This window comes from Anopheles funestus, chromosome 3RL (assembly GCF_943734845.2).
Source record: "Anopheles funestus chromosome 3RL, idAnoFuneDA-416_04, whole genome shotgun sequence".
Lineage (NCBI taxonomy): Eukaryota > Metazoa > Arthropoda > Insecta > Diptera > Culicidae > Anopheles > Anopheles funestus.
This window is the reverse complement of record NC_064599.1, coordinates 66,303,920-66,320,758: the sequence shown is the minus strand read 5'-3', so window position 1 is coordinate 66,320,758 and position 16,839 is coordinate 66,303,920. Positions and strand designations below refer to the sequence as shown.

At 39.0% G+C, this 16,839-nt stretch overlaps 1 protein-coding gene across 5 annotated transcripts in view; it reads left to right on the top strand.

Moving 5' to 3' along the window:
- The window catches only part of LOC125769770 (nyctalopin-like), a 266,449-nt gene that overhangs the window by 213,590 nt on the left and 36,020 nt on the right, over positions 1-16,839 (top strand). Inside the window, exon 5 of one of the 5 annotated variants that reach the window (XR_007419105.1) lies at positions 2,466-2,911. The exons of the other annotated variants lie outside the window; for them this stretch is intronic. The gene's annotated coding sequence lies outside the window, so the exon portion shown is untranslated. Of the gene's footprint in view, positions 1-2,465; positions 2,912-16,839 lie in introns of those variants that run through there. 5 annotated transcript variants of the gene reach the window in all.

Below are 16,839 nucleotides of genomic sequence, written 5' to 3'. Positions count from 1 at the left end.
CGCGCTACGCTACTTGCGCAGACAATCATTTGCTACCGACCGGTGTGATAAAAGCAAAATTCCATTAATTAAGAAATAATAAAAATACTCATTACTGTAATGAAAATATGTGATTACCTCCAATGGTGTAAAGGTGGGAAAGTCGTTATGGTAAAAATGGTGTCTGCTTGAGTACAAGGAATCGGGAAGGTACGCCGATGCATTTGTAACTGGACATCGGTTTGGTGGGAAGAGTGTTGTACAGTGCGTAACATAACTATATGAGCAGTTGGTTTTTTTGGAGTCAACTTTGGAGTCAACTACGTGGCTAACGTCCGTATTTCTCCGCAGTGAAAGCCAAAGTTGAATGCGATATCCACTCCAATTTACAGATTTTTGGATAAACGCTGAATTTTTAGCATACGGATTTGCAAACAAGTTTTCAAATTAATTTTCTCCCATTTTTACTGAAGTTTTTCTTAAAATTTTCCTCATATTTGATAACATTCTTCCAAATGTTTTTACATATTCTACAAGTTCTACAACAGGTTTTATAAAATAGATTTTCACAAAAAAATATTTTTTTAAACAGTTTTTTCTTCACTTGGAGTTCTCCATAGATTTCTTCTTTTTTGGTTTAATTGAGTACTAATGTTTTAAAAGCTCTGTTGTCATCGATTACTTTATTTAAACAGTTCTCATACAGCCGTTCATATTTCGGAATGAATCCGGAGTCGACTCCGGAATGTCCAGGAGTAGAATTACACCGACTCCGAAATAATATAATATTACCCAACTCTAGTATAAAGACTGGAGGAAAAAAGACAAATATTATGAAAAACCATATTTAAAAAAAGTTATTCCAGAATATAGTTCAAACTAAAACTTGATTGCTAGGCCAGTACGAGACATTTTCCATAAATTAAAAAATTGTATAAAACGCACCAATTAATAATATTTCGTTGTTTAAAAAAAAGAAAAAAAATAAAGTATAAAAATCCTACTTATTTGACAGACTGTAGACTAATTTCAAATGCTACAACCAAATGACTTTATTGCTAAACAATGAATCATTTAATTTCTCCATTAAGCGTTGAGCTCTTTTTTATTGATAGGTTCGAAATAAACATTTTAAATTGAATTGCCTTTTCATTATTGCCTTTATTAAGATCATTAGGGTAAATTGCTATATCTCTTCAATAAATTCAATTAAATTAAATAATAATTTAAAAACTGGTTTAAATTAAGATTTAAAAAAACTATTTCTTTCCTTCTTCAATTATAATCCTGATTTAAATCCTCGTTGCGTTTCGGAATTACTTCATTTGCTTTTCAAAAACATCCGGTCTAATAATTACAGGTTAACACCAAACACTTATGCTCAACGATTCCTAAATCGCTCACTTCCAGCTTGTACGTGTGCTGGATCCTGTTTATTTCGTTATGAAGTCCCATCCTGCCGCACGCTCAAAAGAGGACTCTGTCCTCTGCCAGCAAAGGTGAACACAATCCAATGACAAAGGACATCATTATCCAACAAAGAAGTGAAGCAATTCTTCCCTTTTACCCTTGGACGAACCATTCTCGGTGGTGAAGTTCTGCACCATCGCCTACGGTTTAGCGTTCAGCAGTAGACGGTAGACAATTTCTCGATTTTGTCACACAGCATCATTACACAGTGATCCACTGCAATGCGATACAGTTGCTTTGATGCACAGGGCTGGTTGTGCCGGTGGCCGTAGTATAAAAGGAGTTTCAGCTGTTTTCTCATCCGCACCCATTACCGATGTGGAACGCCATTGTGGAGTAGAAATATTCTGTCCACCGTTCCGTTCCAAACCGCAATTGTTGATGAGTTCGGTTTGGGGACGGTAAGCGAACCGGTTGGAAATAATCACCAACAGCCGAAAGATTTTATCCTTTCCTTCGTGTGCGTTCGCTTCTTGTTTTTTTTATTCTTTCACCCGATTTACGGCAACCGACAGCTATCATCACGGTCACCATTGCTGTGTGGCTGCGGTTCATTTCGGGAGCGAAGTTGCTTGGACGGTGAGAATCGCTTTGTAGTGGAGTAAGAGCCTTAATCAGAGCCGCCACACTGTAACAAAGAGTGCTGCTAATCTACCTTCTCGCCCTGTAGTAGTTCTTTTCTTTTCGTTTTCAAACGCAAAAGTGGCTTCTCGAGATGAAGCGATACAATCGGACCAAAGGGATCGGAAAATGAAACACCAGAGATAGAAAGCTTTCTTCTTCAAACGTTCACGGTAGAAGCATTGTTCAAGTAAGCTGTTCATAATGCACATCGACACAATGCGAGAGTTGGACAAAAAAGCTCCAATTCCAAGTAATGTTTAGTTTGATTTTACTCTGCAAAAAGGGATTCCTTAAATAGGATTATCGAAGGAAGCTTCTTTTCATTAACTGTTCGATGCGTCTAGTTAGCGAAATGTAGTAACTGATTTCTATTTTCTTCTTTCTCTTTTCAGGTTTGTTGCGAAATTTGAGCTTATTTTCAACCTCCTTTTGATTTCTTCGCTTATAAAATAACGAGTAAGTTTCTATTTGCACAAACCATTCTGAATTGTAATATTAATATAAAAGTTGTTTGTCTTTAAAATGATGGTCAAGAGCTTCAGGATTTTATACTTTAAAAAAATACTGTTAAATTTTATTCGGGGAAAAGTAATGTTTTCATTTGTTCTTGCACATATCGACGATATCATAAAAAAAAAACTAATTTAAAAGAAGAAGTGTACAATTATTTAGCAATGGAAGAGATTTTTTGCAATGTTTAATTTCTGCAATAAACTCTTTAGTTCGATTAAAATATGGTCTTAAATATACCTAGATGAGCAACATATTTCACAAAAGAAGGACAAAAAAAAGGAAAACAAACCAGGGAATTTAATGAAGGAGAATAAGGGAACTTATAATAGCGCTAAAAAAAAGCTCAATTTTCGTTTACTTGATAGATATTATATTACAAAACCTAAATTTTGGACTCTTTTCAAGTCCAAATTGGAATTATTTCCATAATAACATTGAAAATTAAATTGAAAAACAATTGAGGGTTAAGATAATTTTAGGTAAGGAAGCTTAATTTGAAATATCATTTTTTTTAATTTAAAGTAAAGTACTTTGGAAACAAACATTTATGAAAAGTTGAATTTTCATGTGTTAACATTTAAAATAATCGTCGCCAAGTCGACGAATTGTTAAATGAAATTAAAATTCTACAATAAATAAATATTAAGTTTTCCTTTATTGTGAACAAAGGACTCAAAATTTCTTTCAAAACTTACCAATAAAAACTGAAATTGGATAGTAAAGATTTTGTTGCACTGTTTCGAGTCCCAACTCATCTCACCGCTTAAAGTCCCGTGATGGAACAGTTCATCGCTTCCTTCAATTTAGTTTTGAGTTGAAACAAAGCAACAAAAACCAATATCCTTTGTTAGGAAACAAATTAGCATTGAACATAATCTACCACATTTTGACATATCATTACCGTACCAGCTACAACAGAACCGTACGTTTCATTCTTCCTTCTAACCCCTCATGTTGAACCCCTTGTTTTTGTAAAGCGAACTTTAAATTAAATCCTCCTGACTGGGAGCGATTGTTTTAATACAAAAAAACACACACAAAAACGGAAACCCCTTGGTCACATCGCTTCCTGTCATTTCCGAGCGCCAGACAAGTCCGCAGTTCCGTCCTGGGCACTGCTGCTGGATATTCATCAGACACAATTGCTTCTGCTTGCATCGCGTCAGCCAAACATTATTGCTAACCCTAAGGGGAAGTTTATTTCCAGTCGGCCTGTCCGGGGTTGGGTTGGGTTGGTGCACAGTAACTAGAATCTGAAAATCGATCAAAGCGACCCCAAACCTTGGTCGCGGGCTGCGTACAATTGACAACTGAACGGTATCCACCGTTCAGACAAATCAATAAAAACAATCAAATGCAGTGTGTGGTGCGTGTGTTAAATGAAGAAAATCGGACTAAACATAGAGGAAAACAAAAAAAAGGGGGAGGAAAATCGACTCAAAATAGAACCGGTCACGCACCCGGGCGTTCGGAAACGCACCGGGACAGTATTGGCTGAAAAGTCAACAAAATGTATGTGCGACCAAACACATTATTCCACACCCTCCGGAAGAGCGACTTATGCTAACGCGTCCTTTTTCTGGGGGGTGTTTTGTCCCGGTTTTTGCCCGATCACGTCACCTTCCTCCTGGCCCACGAAACCGAGTTGTCCTTCCCCATAATGGTCGTGTTGGTTGTACACGAACAGTGTACATAGACGAGCCCATCATTACTCCTTCCCCCGGACATACCGACGCACGCATGCTGTACGAAAAGGGAATTTGAAGACACAAAAGCAAAAACGACATACAAACTCAACCCAAACAAACAAAGTACCGATGCTGGGCCTGAGACGCAACGTACACGCAACGAATTCCTTCAGGCATCGTCGAAACTCGAACGTAAACCTTCGGGGGTGTTTTTCCATGCGCTTTTCCACACAAATGCTAGGGACCGCTCGATGGGACAAATGTTTCCCCATTTTTGGGACGCTTGTTTATGCTAGTGACAGTTTGCAATCATCCGAGAAAATCAGTCGCATGTGTGATTACGGTCTGTCGTCTGTTGTCTTGATCGTTGCAAGCAAGTACCATCGTCACATTGCGACTGCTAGTGCGCCACACTCCTTAGAACCATGAGCCTTTCACTGGCTCTAGAACTACCCTTGGATGTTGCCTTTGGATGTATGAGATAGTTTGGTCTTTTTTTTCGTCTATTCGTCTCATCAGTGGCTCGTCATCCTTGGTGGGTACGAAGACGATGGTTGGTGATGCTTAACGTTTTGAGAATTGTTTTGATATGCAATTGTGAGACAGACACAAAATAGTGGGGCGATTGAATGCATGTTGTGTTCGCAGGGTACAGATATTTTGGCAGACTACAATGCTAATCGTATCCAATTTTGATACAAAAAATTAATTGAGATTAGAATCTTATTTCTACATGCTTGTATCTGAAATCATCTGTATCTGTATCATGAAATTTTAATATAATTTGCTGTATGTAATATCTATGATGTAAAAACTTTGAACTTTTACTTTGACATCAACTTTCAATTACTATGAATTTGACATTCAATGACATCCATGTTTCTCAGGAGTATCCTGCCTTTTACTGAAGGTACAGAAATTATTGATTTTCTTTCGTTTAGTAGTACTGTAAGATAATATTTTTGTGCCTTTTGGGAACTAATCCACTGTTTTTTGTACCGCTGCTCGAGATCCGTAGCTTAGACGACATATCCCCATTGAAGATTTGCTCTAAGTTTCTAAGTGTTAGATAAGATGAAAAAACGAAAAAAAACCCTTTAAAAACAATCATAAAGAAATCAATTTCATTGTTTGCGTCAATTATTTTTTTTTCACTGTATAATTAAGAATCATTATCTCAATAGACATGTTTAGAGCATCCTTCCTACATTCCATCAACGAACAACAATCATCCATCATCATCTAAATCAATCGCAACACAGCTTCTCTTTATCGTTAAAATGTGTTCCTAGCTATCCATCAGGTTGGGATTCCTTTCATTTTTTTTTTGGTTAGATTCATTACACACCATTCATTGTTGCTTTGGAAGAGGTTTTTTTTGCCCCTCCAGCAAAGCACAATCAATTTTAAAGCAACCATTCATCACGGGACGGGAAACCATCTTATGGCATTTTGGCATTCAAACCCTTTCTTTTTTTGGCCGCTCCGTCATTAGGCGAGACATCATTCATGTTGAAATTTAATTAGGATGTCTGCAAGTTTTTCTTTCCACATTTCGAAGGAGTTTGCTGAGAGAAATTACAAAAACAAAAATATGGGAAACAGAAGAACGGTTCGCTATGAGAATGTGCAGGAAAAAAATGGTTTCAAATAAGGTTACAGAAGAAAAAAACGAATGGAAAAATCATCAAACAAACGACAGATTCGTTGCCACTCCATTCGAGAAGTTTGCAGCTGATACGTGCGGGACGAATGCATCTCTGGCGGGTTCACTGCTCCTCAAAACTCCAACTCGAATGGAACAGAAGTGGAGCAAAAAAAAAGTCGCACATACACGTACCCTTCTTTTGGAAATCCTTGTAGCATCCTTTTTTTTCACGAGAAAAAAACACACAAACAAACAAAGCAAAAGAGAAAAGGAAAAAAAGCGCACGAAAGATAAATAAACAAACAATCTCGTTGATGACGATAAGGACGCGTGCTGGCGAGACAACGACAACGACTAGAAACGATGAAAATGATAATGGAGAGCTAGGCAAACATAAACTCCTCTTCTGCCATTTTGGCTCATTCTTTCCCCCTCCCCATTCAAATGTTCACACACACACGCGTACGCGTTCATAACCAACTCGAAAGAATGGGAAGGAAAAAAAAGCTGCCAACTCAAACTCTGTTCGACAATCGTCAACGTCGTCGTCGCTGTAGTTCTTCGCCTGATGATGATAATGGTACGAAAGGGAGACAACATACGGGGCGGAGAGAGGTGGGAAGAAGTGAATGGTAAATTCCTCTACATTCATCCCAAAAAGAAAGCACCCACCGCATCCATCCCGTTGCCACACGATACAAAATGGACACTTTATTCCATTGCACCCCGTTTAGATTTCGCCTATCGGTGGCAACCAAAAAAAAAAACTTCAACCCAAACCGACACTTGGGTTGAGGGTTTTTCGAGCATTGCGAGCATCAGACAAATGGAATAATAAAAAAGAAGCTTTTCTTTTCACACAGCAATTGCCAACCGATGGTTGCTGAGCTGTCGGTTTCCGGCAACATTAGCTTCCATTTTTTTTTTAAGTGCTTTAGTAGGAAGTTAGAGGCACGGAAGACATCAACGGCAGATCACCGGAAAAGGGTTGCCAACTGTCGGTAAGTTTGATGGGATTTGATTGAGACAATAACAAGCAGAATCAACGATATGCGTTCTCGCTAAAGGGGAGATGATTGTCGTTGAGTTTTTGAGTGATTTTTTTTTGTTTTTGGTGAGATCGCATCCAGCTTACGTAACAGAAGCGGCTGGTTAAATAATTAGAGCTGAGAAAATAGGATCGTTGCCAGCTTGATTTCGTATCATCCAACGTAATAGGGCGTAGATAATATCTCCGTACCATCATCATTCAACAGGCCGTACAACGGTTGATTACGGTGGTGTTACGGTTCCGTAACGTCAGGTAACGTCATACACCAGGCGCCTCCATAATGTTCGGCCGTTTCACTTCCGATGAGCTTTTCATTTCCCGATTGCATTTGGATGATTTCGTTTGAATGAGAATTTGTTATCCTTACGGTGTGGCATTCAGCCTTGGCTCAGGGAAAACCGTTGGGAAAATGTGGGAATGTGAATTACCGACAATCGTGCAAGGACACTTTTGCGTCGTTCGCAATCTCGAACCCATCGCAAAGCCTAACACCAAAACGGGCCACGGGACTGTCTCATAAATGTAACCATTCTTCAGTTGATTAAAGCACGTGCTTCAATTACCACTAATGGATATTGTCTGCTGCAGATAAAACGAATGATAAGGGATGAATGAGGGTGGAGAGAGTGAAAGAGAATGACTAACAAGTGGAAAAAAACTCCAACTGAAGGGTAACAAACACTGAAAGGGCGGCAGTTTTTGGCGAAAGCTTTTCAGAATTTGTGTTTGAAATGTATGCCGCATCAAACGACGTGGCATAGCGTGGGAGTGACAATACAAGGGTGTCCATTGTTTCCATCGAGCGTTGCCACTGAAATCCACCTTGGCAAAAGAATTTCCAGTGGATATGGTTTCACTCACTCACCTGAGTGCTAGTGTTGGTGGAATTTGACGAAAAACAACACGCTTAGCCGCTGTGGAGTATAAATATACACAGCCGAAGAAACAAACAACCTGTCCAACGGTAAGCAGTGGGCAGCTTGTAATGCGGTGACATGTAAAATGAAACTCACTGGCTTGTAAGCTAATGGTGAAAATGACCATGGCGCTCTTACTTACTTTGGGGATGAAAATATCCTCCTTTTTTCATGTTTTTTTTTTAATGCTAACAGTGTGAACCTACATCAAAACGTAGGTGTTGCAAGTTTCTTGTTGGTGATAATGCGTGCTGGTAAAAAAGGAAAAAGTAAAAAAAAACTTTATCTGATACTCGTACCAAAACACCAAAAGTTGTGCTTTTCATGTGGGATAATTTTAACAAGAACAGATGTATTGAAGAAGGAAAATTGTTTTTCTGAGCATCAAAATACCCACCAGGTGATGCTTTGTTCTCGGTATTCCATGTTAAGTCGTTTGAGGTTTATGTCCAAAGATGTCAAAACGATACCTGTATACATTCTCCACAACCTGAAAGGAATCGAGATACGCTTTCAACTTGATCATTTCATCGTGAAAACCCTGCAATATTTCACTTGAATTTGTTAAGAAATTGAAACTACAAGAAGTACAAAAGTACCAAAGATATTCCGATTATATTCCATCCTTCAAAGCAAATTGAGGAATGCTATAACTTAATTTTAAAAGATTATTTCTATCTAATATCAGAACATGTGGTAAAAGTTTCAAATAAAAAGACTCAATACTCGTACAAAGGCCTCCTTTAAGTCCTGATAATAGAGTAACAGTATCTGAATGCAGAATCACCAAAGATGTTCAATGTTTACATGAAATAATATAATCATTTTTAGATCAGTGATGAAGGCGATTATGTGTATATCCATAAGTAACCTTTTGTTAGTTAATGTTGCGAAACTTCAACAATTCCTATGAACGCTTTGGCTCTTCAGTGCATCTTTTCCAGAATGATTTACTGCTACTTTACGCTAGAATAATAGGCTTAGGATAGGCTTAAGTCCATTGTTTAGTCCTCACTTTTGGCTATCCCTGAACTATGAAATAAAAAAATAACTAAATAAATTATATTTTGAAAAAAAATCGGCTTTCAAATCATGCTTTTTACATTATTTTGTAAAACGACTTATTGTATATTGGTGCAAATGATAGAAATTTTATATTAATTGTAGTTTGCTTTTTAAAACTCTCTGAAAGTCTCTTTTTATCGTTTCGATTTATCGTATTGAATACAATTTTGTCAATGCGAAATGCTTAATTAATTTTTATAATCAACTTTTCTATCTTCATAATATTTTTTTAAACAAATTCTGTTTGAAATTTGATTTACTTGCAAAAACGATATTTTTAATGTTATTTCTTCCATTTCATTAAGATTTTTTTGCAAACGACATCTGCATCTAAGTATTTTTTTTTCTTTCAATAGCAAAAAAAACTTCTTTCCCAGTTTTTTTTTCGTCAACCATTGTCATCGATCATCACACTAACCGACTACGTCATCATCGCAACTTGCGAACAGTACGAAGATCATTAGCCCGTACGAATGTTGTTGACTCCCGTAAATCAACATAATTTTCTGTATTATATTTATTATCTTCCCCGACAATGCATTTTCATTTTTTCGGTGAAGGTACAAAGAAAGGGAAGGTGAAGTAAAGCGCACAAGAAGGAAGGAACATTTAACAATAAAAAATAAACATACGCTATAATAAAGCGACAGACGGCAAGCGAATGGTAGTAAGAAACGATAAACGAAGGAAAAAAAAGCACAAAGAAACACACACACTGACACAGTACAAAGCAGTAAGATATTTGTGTGATGCTGTGCATGATGGAAAATTTATACTTTTCCTCTTCGCGGACACGGACGCGTTGAAGGGAAAATCGACAAGCAAAACTCATTCGAAGGAAAACACAAAATACTCCCAAACAGCTGTACGGCATCATTTGGTTTTTCTTTCTGTGCGACCGAAGAAGACCAATTCGGTGGAAAAGCAGACCGTGATGAGGGTTTTTTGGTGGGGTTGAGGCCAGCAGGAAGTAAAGCGTGGTAAACCTGAAACAGGAACCGGGAGGTTCGGCGTTTCAGCGCAGAAGGCAATCAGTTTGGCTGTAAGGCGGATGCTTTTTCGGGGTTTCTTTCAACGCCACACTTTTTTTTTTGCTGGTTGCATGGATGGCTCATAAAGATGAGTTATTTTCCCTCTTATCAATTTAATGTACGTACGGTTATGTTCGTATTCGGGCATATTTCGGCGGGGCCTTCCTTGTACCAGCTCGGAATGTCGATCTGGTTTGGTGTGTAATTAAACAGTGCGCTTCATGTTCAACGCAAGAAAAACCACAAGACGTTGCCACAATGATAACACATGTGCGAACAGCAACAACAAAAAAAATTCTGTAAGTCGTACGTTGCCTAATGGCATCCGTTGCGATGAGCCGTAAAAAGCCACTTGTGACATGGGAAAATCTTAGGACAGCGACTTTTCCGCACCACTTCCCAGCGAAAGAGTTCCTTTCCCGTTGACACTGTGCTGTAATCGAGTACAGAACGGTATGCGGTGCAATCGTACTCGGCAAATTACATTTCAAGGGAAACACCAACGAGACATGCCATATTTATGACTCATTTCGTTTTCCATTTTTCATACCCTTATCGTGCGTTTGTAGGCTCATTATTGCTTTGTGCAAAAGGCGTAAGACGGACGGTAGGTCATTTTTAAGGTCGTTTGTGAATGAAAAATTGGAAATTAGATAAAACGATTCCTTTTTTTTGTTAATACCTACGTTCGAACCAAAAATTTGAATGCTTTGAAATGCCTAAAAAAATCCATAAATCTTCTATTTTGATGGTGGTTTATTGAGTTTGACTTAGAGAAATACATATTTTACTGTAGGGACACTCAAAAATATTGTTATAAGCAAGGAAATAAAAACTCTTTACATGCGTATACACTACAAATCGGAAACTTTTATCATGATAGAATGACCGAATATGGTTTTTTTTAAATATTCTTTACGCAATTCAATGTGTTAAACTTAGTCGAAAAAGTGATAAACAAAAACTTTGAATCAATTTGTTATGTTGACAATCCTTGTTCAACTTGTCGAGAAAATTGAAGTTTGAATTTAAAATTGATTGAACAAACAAAGCTGTTTGTGATGGTTATTCGTGGAAATCTATTACCTAAACCAGTGGTCCCCAACCTATGGTCCGCGGACCACTTGTGGTCCGTGGCTTAAGTAGAAGTGGTCCGCAGAATAAGTTTTCGGTCGTTGGACCGATTATTTTAACACTTTTTGTTTACCATTTCAAGCGTTTTTACGTGAAGAAATCATTCTACACTTCTCGATATGTCAGATTGTGGACAATTATAATTTTTGATAATGTTGTATTTAAAAAATCGCTTTAAGAGCGGCATACATACATTACGAGTCCGTTCATAGAAGGCACATGTGGGCCGCGATATACTTATGTCGAACAAGAAGTGGTCCGCGGTACTAAAAAGGTTGGGGAGCACTGACCTAAACGGATAATCGCAACTACACGGATAATGGGTTTTCTACTGAATTTGTATATTTTTGTGGGAGAAAGAAAGAGAATGGCGAAGGAGTGTAATAGGGTAGGTGTCACGCTGTCACGTGCTATAATTGTTTATAGCACGAAAATAAAAAAAATAGTACTAAGAAAATGCGCGAGGACAGTCGGATTTAAGCAGCAATACAAGGCGGTCGAAAGCTAAAATCGTGAACTTAATAAAGCACTGAACTACCCAACCATAATATTCCTATATTTATGATTCTTTTTGTCATTATAAATGTTAATGCTTAAACAAAACAATTTTCTAAATTTTCATAACAAACGCTATTAAATGTAAAAGATTTTCTCACATAAAAGGCACTAAAAAACCATATGACAACCATTTCACTGAGAGGATAATAGAAATTATGCTACCACCCTACACACCCTACACAAAAAAACAGCACTTAAACGCAATCGAACATAAATCAACGTTAATCAACATGCTGCTCAGTTTAGCTCAGTATGCGAAACCATTAATCTTACGCATAGTCGTTAGTTAGAAGTAGTAACTGAATTTAATTCGCTTGCCTACCTTGCCACCATAACGATTCATATCGCACCAGTACAGACTGACGTATGTACAGCAAAAAAAACGAAAAGAAATGACTAAAGACAGCAAAGCGTAAAATACAACTCCAAAGCGAACGTACGCTCAAAACTTTCTTTCCGCATTTCGCCATACGCGACAGCTGACAGCCAAGCGCCGTTAAATCATAATCGTGTGTGCGTCTCGACACACGGTATGTAAGGTGGATGGCAACCTTAAGAGCGTTTGCTTATCCACGGTCCGATCATGGGCCCAACACAACCTACCACACAGCGCGTGTGCATAAACCGAGGATTTGTTTTTTGTCGTAGATTTCCTTGGGTGGTTTTCCCGGAATGTTACTTGGGTACCATTCGGTATGATTGGGAACCTTGGACGACGGAAAGATGGAAAGCCATGCCATAAAAGGGGAAGTGAGATTTTACGATGAGGATATCAAATTCTACTCCCCAAAAGCCACACCATACCGGGACGTATTTCTTGATGTAGATGTTGATGGCTTGGCTCACTTGACGCACGACATCACGAATCGTGAGGCTTCAATCTTGAAAAATCCCCAAGCCTCCCCAAGTAGCAGAAGCCTGACTGCACCGGTACGTATCAAGCAAACGATTGACGCATGTAAACACTTAAAATTTCCAACCACCCCAAAAGCAGCTCGCTTCCAGATGGAATGGATCCGTCCCGAGTCGGTGGCATGGTGAGTAATAAACGACTTTGTTTTGGCAAATTGACTGCACGAGATGATCTGCAGCTTGGTGATTCTTGCCACCAGCGTGCCAGACCAGCGTGTCGGTCCATTTCCATAGGTCCCAACTTAAAACGCACCCAACGCCTCGTTGAATGTCGTACATGGAACTACTGCGGCTAGTACTGCTACTACTTCTACTGGTCTAAAGTAGATCGGCACCATATCTACGAGTTGGGTGCGTCATTTCATCTTGTGGACAAACCGTCCCCAGAACGCCGTACGACCATATCGTACGCCGAGTTGTCGCGAGTCTGCATAATGATGATATAGCGCGACCGGTGTGCTTGCACTACACAGCCAACCATAAGCAGAAGTTATGCCGATGTGTTTTTTTTTGTCTCTGTTTATGCTTCCACCACATCAAACATCAAAAAACAGGTCCCGGTCCCGGGTATGGAACGGGGGAGCCATACGCAGACGATGGCACCGCGCACCGTTTTGGGGTGTTTGGTTTTACGACATGGATAAGTGACAGAGATTTAAAGTTACCGTTGCGATGCTAACCGACGCCCCGATACGGGGTGGGGGATTGCGTACAGCACAGCACGACTCGGTTGAGTTGTCATTCTCGGTGGCACCATCGTTCTCGGTGGCGCACGTGAGCGAACGCTACCCATTTGCCATTAGCGCGAATTCGCGGCCGAACGAGTGCGTGCGGCTACCGAATGGTTTTGACGAAGGTGGTGCAATGGTGTAACTTTTGAATCTGTAATCTGTGGAATAAATTGATAATTAAAATTCTGGCAAGGTTTCTAGCCGATACTTGCGTGGGTTGAGATGAGAGTTAACAAGGTAAATAAACCTACTGTCCTCGAGGGGATGATATTGACAGTTTGAAATGGAGGGATTTGGAAGTTGTAAGGAGCACGCGCTCAATTTGCATTGTTATAATTATAGGTGTAATAATATTGTAAACTTTACTTTAGTTCTAATACATCGTATTTTTCTAAGTAACTTGGAATTTAAATTTAAACAAACAAAGAACGAAATCATTTTCAACACATTGACTGTTTTTCAGCCTCATCTTTGTTTAGTACCAAAATATTGGATTTAATTTATTTATTCTTATTTATTTATTATTATTTATTTATATTTAATTATCACAGCATTTAGTCGTATTATCAGCCTGAAAAACCTGAAGTGTGTTGAAGTACAATCTTCACAAGGCATTTCCTCCTTGTTCTTTGCTTTATCCCGTGCATGCTCTTTTTATTGGTTTTTAGACGTACCAAAAAATAGATTCATTTTTATAAAACTTCAACTTTTTCGATGATTTTCCTGACCAGCAAAATGGAAAACCACACGTACACTGATACTATGCAAATAGAATTTCCCATCTTGTTTGGATGCTATTAAGTTTAGTAGTCAATTTTCTACCCGCCAGGACACACACACAAGTGCATGAAAGCAACAAAGTGTCTGTCGGTGCAAAACCCATTGTTGCACATCATGCTCGCTGTCTTTGTTCACAAGTAGTAGTAAAACTTTTTTATTAAGTTATTGGTCGTTTGTTAAATGAAACACATACACAACACATACACCGATGTAATCAAACGATCTTTCCCGTAGTCGTTTGGATGGGATGAGGTGAGGACCATCATTCCGACCCATCATTTTATCATCAGCCTGTTCTTATCCTATCCTACGCAAACACACATACACAGTGTGTGGGGTGAGCTGATACTTCCTGCTGGTGGCCACCCCAAAAACAGAACGTTTCACCATTGCTCGCTCATAAAGCAATGTATGACTTCCTTCGTACTAAAGTTTCGCATTGTAAAATCATTGTAAACGCGAAGACACTGCAAACATTGGGGAGGAAGTCTCTGTCTCTGCCGAACCAGAGCAAAATCAAACATCATTACAAACTAAGTTTATTTGAGTACGTTAGAATTTTACGAACAATTGCTTCGCGTCCTTGCATTCCTTGTTGCCAGTGTTGAGCTACCTGAACCATCAGCCCCCCGGGGGGAGGAAAGGAAGGAAGTTTGGTAAACCGGACGAAAGCGGGTGCAAGCAAACAGTAAACCATTTTCCCGGTAATGTCTTCCCGAGCTATAAATTTTCTTCCCCGCCTTTGCTTATCATCCTTTATGCCTGCCCTTTTGTCGACTGCGGGACGAGTCTTTTGAGAGACACAGCAGGAAGAAAGAATCGGTATGATGTCGCGTATACTGCCGCATGATGGTGCTGATGTTGATGATGATGAGCAGAAGAATCATAAGGATGTAACTTACCGTTTAGCTCGATTTTGATTGACACACCGTGACCACTTTTATCTGCCAGCTGTGCCACCGGTCTAATTTATCACTCACACGAACCGGGGCCGATGTGTCATAACGGCGACAACGCAAAGGGGCACGCATCGGTTTACGCATCCGTTGGCCAAATTGAGACATTAGCTTCGAGACATTCGAGTGGGTTTCAGCTTTCCGTCGAGTCATTTCGGTGTCGGCGTCTTGTTTGGTGGCGCAAATTTTCCCAACCACCAACCAAACATGAAGTGGCACTTTTGGCATCGTTGTCCATTGTTGTCTCGCTGGAGCTGATGGTTTTTTATGCTGGAAGAAGGAAAAAAATAGGTGGCCGAGCTTTTTTTTTTCTTTCGGAAATTCGAGTAGCCATTACTGGAGAGATGTAAGTATTTGGCCGTGAATTCTTCACGTCGCAATGGAATGTTGACGTCAAGAGCATGAAGTGTTTTGTTTTCCTTCTTCCGACCCGGGAGAATTGCGACCGTGAAATGAAATTTGTCTTATAACTTTATCGAAAAATCCTAACAGAAAAACGGAATTATTTGGGAATTTAATAACTTGTAATAGTTTAAAACTAAGTTTCTATAACTAAATCATATGTTTTGAAGTTGTTCGAAAACCAGCTTTAAACTCATATTGTTCTCAGATATCTTTAAATGACAACTTGAAAATAAAATTAAAAGAAACATTGAAAATAATTAAGGGAATACATTGATTTAGAAAACAGATCTCTCGCGTGCTTCATGGATTGGAAAACTTCAAGTCTTAACTTTAGAAAAAACTTTATCCAATTTGTCAACAATATTTAGTTTAAAAACTCTCCAATCCTTAAAGACGGATATTTTGAGATCATGATTTGAATTATGTTAAGCATAACGATCAAGATGTTTAAAATTTTGTTTTATATTTTATTCCCGAAGACTTGAATTCCCGAAGAAATTTTGGGTCCTTGACATATTTCATGGGTCCTAGACTTTGCTAACGGAGGACACGAATGCTCTCGCTATTTTCGAACGGCGTGTGCTAAGGACTATCTTTGGTGGTGGAGAAGGTGAATGAACCACGAGCTAGCTGACCTATTTGGCGGTGCAGATATCCTGACGGCTGTCAACTGCCGGACTCTTGCCCCACAAGGAAGGTGCTCGTCAGCGACCCTTTGGGCACGAGGCCTAGATGAACACAGCGCGCTTGTTCTCTGAATTAGATGGAGTCGAACCTGTCAGAGATCGTATGCAGCCGTAGATGGAGTATAGGCAACTGCAACCACATAACAGAAAGGGTTTAAAGATTTACGTAAAGGCTGCAACAGCTGTTTACTTTAAATTTCATAATTTCATAATAACAATATATTAATTGCCAACGTATATTTCTTTCTCCAGAAAATTTAAACAATTTTCAAGAACAATAAAACAATTGCCTTCCACAGTGACGTACATCCGCTGCAGAACATCACAAAACGTGATCCACAACAAGTCAACAGGCCACTTTAAACTTATGCGCTACGTGCACGATGTAACAACGTTGCAAACAAAAACTTTAACTACTCGGCTGTAAACAATAAGCTGTGTTTGTTTTCTTCGTTTAAAATGCCAACTTCGTTTTGAGCGTCTTTTGGTTTTCCATGTTTTATTGAATGAGAATGGGGAAATATTTTTCTTGAACCGCTACTCTTTCGATACCGAGGCGAACTGCAGCTCGAATGCAGCTCACGTACTTATTTATGATACCGATGGCGATGAATATTAAAACCTGTCCGATGGAGACGCCTCCTTCAGGGAGCATCTAAAATGTGCCTGATGGGACAATATTTTCTGTTGT